We start from the raw sequence: 4,119 nt of genomic DNA on the forward strand, positions 1-4,119 counted from the left end.
ATTCAGAAAAACATTCATCTATTCATGTATTTTTTAGGCTATATATACACTTTTGTCCCGTGAAGAATCTCATGCTGCAGAGATAAGATGAATGACTTCGAGATACCATCACTCGTCATTGTCAAGGGAGAAATATTATTATTTAAAATAGTGTTTCGTGTAATTCTAAAAATTGTTAATGTATACAAAATTCAAATTATAAATATTATTTTTTTGAGAAAATACTATAAGTATTAATTATAATTGTATTTTTTAATTAAAAAACTAACATGTGAGAAATGGGCCGTGGTAACTGCAGTGGTGCAGCCTATGCCCCATGCGTGTCCGCTCATAGGATATTAGGACTGGCTATCCCATGTAGACAGCTAAAAAAAATCCCATGTAGAGAGCAAATTTGTCTAAAAAAAAGTTGACAACAATGCGTGTCCGCTCATAGGATATTAGGACTAGCAATCCCATGTAGACAGCAAATTTGTCTCAAAAAAAAGTTGACAGCAAATAATACTTGGTGTGATTGCTAGTCTGCCGTGTTGTTGGGTCGAGGTCGCTGGTTCGACCTATGGCGGACACAATTTTTCATATTAATTTCCTCTTCATACTGTTTCCTGACGGGTGGGTCCCAAGGGTCATAGAGACAAAGTTACGTTCCTGAGCTTTTTTATAGAAAAGAAAAAAACAAGGGCCTTTTTCATGACAAAATTTTTTTGAGGTGCTTTCTACAAAAAACCAGGCCGCACTCCTTGGCCCCGTCCCCCGTTCACTTACGGGTGGCCCACGCACCATGCTGGAGCGCCATGTCAGCATCATGTACGTATACAGACGTGATTAGCACCGTAGATGCACGCCCAAGCCAAGTTTTATCACCGGTTCAATGTATCCCACAAGTTTCAGTATCAAACTGACTTTTCTCGCCAAGTTTAGACACTTGCGATGTAATTGACTCTTTTATTTTTTGTGTACGCTGTACAAACATAATAAGGTCCTCGGCACCACACCACACGACATCCGAGCCTAACGCCTCTATGACCCGTGATCGAAGGACCTCAACGCTAATCCTATAAACCTAAATGGTTGATTCCCACCACTCCTTTTTTAACATGCACACGACCCAACTCACCGCACATGCCAACTAATAAATCCCACTACTTCTATTTTTGTAAATGCACCGATATGCTGAATGTGTTCTTTAAATATGTACAACAGACTATCCTCCTATGTCCGGTTTATTAGCACGTCACGTTTGATTTCGTGATTTATCATCGGTACTCTCGTGCAGATTAGCACACCTTGCATTACCCACTTATTGATAAGATGTTTAAGAGGCCATGCAACTTCTGGTGAGTGTGACCGGCCTCCAACGCCAAGTGTCCTGCCGAAGAGGTCAAGAGTATTGCGGGTGCCGGTCTCTAGCCACCACAGACAGGTTGGGAGGCGATATCCTAGGAACTTACGAGCGCACCACTTGCTAGTTAGCAGGTCCATGACTGTTTTTTTTCGAGGAAATCACTGATTATATTGAAACAAGAATTACAGAAAAAAACACCAGAAAGCTAGAAATTACACACAGGTCCTTTCTGCAAAACAACGTCGCCGACGCGGAGAAGAACGTGCCGGTGGCGGGCCGCTGCTGCATCTCCGCACGAACCTTGGATCGGGAGATGTCCCCGGTTCTTGACACCTCTTAAGCCCAAAAGCTAAGAATATTTTTCCACTCCTACCCAAATGAAAGGTCCGCTAATATATGATACGCATGTTTGTGCCTATTCTAAAAAAATGTTCAATACACAGCAAAGAACTTTTGTGTCTCTTCCTTAATTGTTCTCCATTTTTCCGTGGCACTACGTTCCACCGTTCATGTCATCGTTTATAACATGGTTCGGTTGGTGCACATTTACATTATGCGTCACTAAATGAATTCGAAATATCTACTAGAACTAAAACCTAATGAATGGTATGATTCTCTTGTTTGATTGCGGCGAGGAGGATGCATTTAAATAGGACCACTTTTCTTCTTTTCTTAATTTCTTATTGCAACGATGTGATGCTTTTCATCTGATATTCGTATGATGACGAAGATCTAATCATCCACACATCCACACCTAGGAAAAAATGCAGCACACCATTGGATTCCGTGTCGTACTAAGATCTGAGGTGTCGTACATGTAGTAGTTTTGTTCCAATTAAATTGTTAAACCCATATATGTTTCTATTTACTTTTAAAAATGTTTTTGCATGTTTGAAATTCTGAATAGTTGAAGTAATTCTCAATACCTAAACACAAACGATCTTTTAAGATGCTATATTTATAGTTCCAAGATAAAATAGATACTATGAAACATTCCATCTGTTTTGCTTTAAAAATTTGAAACATTCCATTGAAATGAAAGCACATACCCCACTTTACTGTAAAAACCATAGGTATTGACTCCTGTAGGTTTTGAGAAACATGCCACCTCAATTCATGTATTTCTTTTTTAACCTGTGTTCCAAATGGGGCTTTTTGTATTTCTCTTTTTTTTTGCAAGGAAAACTTTCGATCTATTTATCAAGTGTCAAGATAGTACAAAGAACACCAGAAGTAAAAAATGTATCCAGGTCCATAGACCACCTAGCGATGATTACAAGCACTGGAGCGAGTCGAAGGCACGCCGCCGTCATCCCCCCTCCCTCATTGGAGCCGGACAAACCTTGTTGCAGTAGACAGTCAGGAAGATGTCGGGCTAAGGCCCCATATGACCAGCGCATCAGAATATCAACCGCCGCCGATGAAGAGAAGCATAGGTCAAAAGTATCCACCCTGTAGACACACGAACACGGAAGAACGAAGACCAATCCACGTGGATCCACCGAAGACAAACACCGACCGAATCCCATGAGATCCGCCGGAGACAAACCTCCACACGCCCTCCGACGATGCTAGAAACACCATTACACCACTGGGACGGAGGCTAGGCGGGGAGGACCTTACTCCATCAACAGAGTGCCGCCTCCGCCTCGCATGTCTGAGTAGGACACAAACCCTAACAAAACTCAAAAAAGCATCAGAAAACGAAGCCCTCCCGTCGGCAAGGGCCAGGATCCATCGTGCCTCCATGGTCCTAAGATCACAGGAGACGAGTTAGACCGGCGACGACGCCGGCGGAAGGCAGGAGAAACTCTAGCACATGGTGCTGGATACGAGCGGCCACTTGCCGCCGTGCGTGGTGTCCTTACGGTGTTACTAGTTGACTAGATTAGATCTCCCTGTATTTCTTTTTTAACGTGCGGGGCCTTAAATAGTCTTAATGAAATTGAACATTCAATAGACAGAACAAATCTTTCTAATTTTTGTGTACATTGTCCAGACATACCAAAATCATACCATGCCACACCATATCCGAGCTTTTAACCTCCATGATCCTTGGGTGCGGTCAAAGGACCTCAATGCTAATCCTATATACCTAAATAGTAGTTGATTGTAGTTACTCTATCTCTCTCAACATACACACATCCCAACACATCACACATGTCAACTCATAAATCTCACTACTTATATTTCGCTCAAATCCAGAAAAAATACCAATTATATATTTTCACGTACAAGTAACAAATAAGTTGTATGAGTTTCTAATTTCCATTTTCATATGCGGATTGTAGAATCAAATCACTTCAAAATATATTGCACAAATTCGCACAACAACTCGCAGGATACCATCAAGTTAATTTAGTGGTGCAGGATAATCTCGAAAAACAAAAAATAGTGGTCTGAGTCTAGCAGGATTTCCCCGACATCGGCGATGCTGCATTGCCTTCCGTGGCGCCGACGTTGTATCTGACCATGATGTACGTGTACCCGTTCGACTACGTATGTCTGACACACACAAAAGCGTATGAAACAGCCTCACCCGCTGCGCTTGCCAACATCTGTCGCATCTATGCTCTAGTGTTCCTCTGCCTCGCCCTTGCTCCACTGTCTGATGCCCCTGCTTCGCTCCGCGCCGCTGCAGCCAGGTGAGTCACTCACCGTGTGAGTACGACTGGCCTCCGAGGCTCCGACGCCGGGTCTCCTGCTGGAGAGGCCAGGTCCGTTGCGAGTGCCGGTCCTTAGCCGCCACAGACAGGTTGGGAGGTGACAACCAA

The sequence above is a fragment of the Triticum aestivum genome, chromosome 7D (assembly GCF_018294505.1).
Source record: "Triticum aestivum cultivar Chinese Spring chromosome 7D, IWGSC CS RefSeq v2.1, whole genome shotgun sequence".
Taxonomy (NCBI): domain Eukaryota; kingdom Viridiplantae; phylum Streptophyta; class Magnoliopsida; order Poales; family Poaceae; genus Triticum; species Triticum aestivum.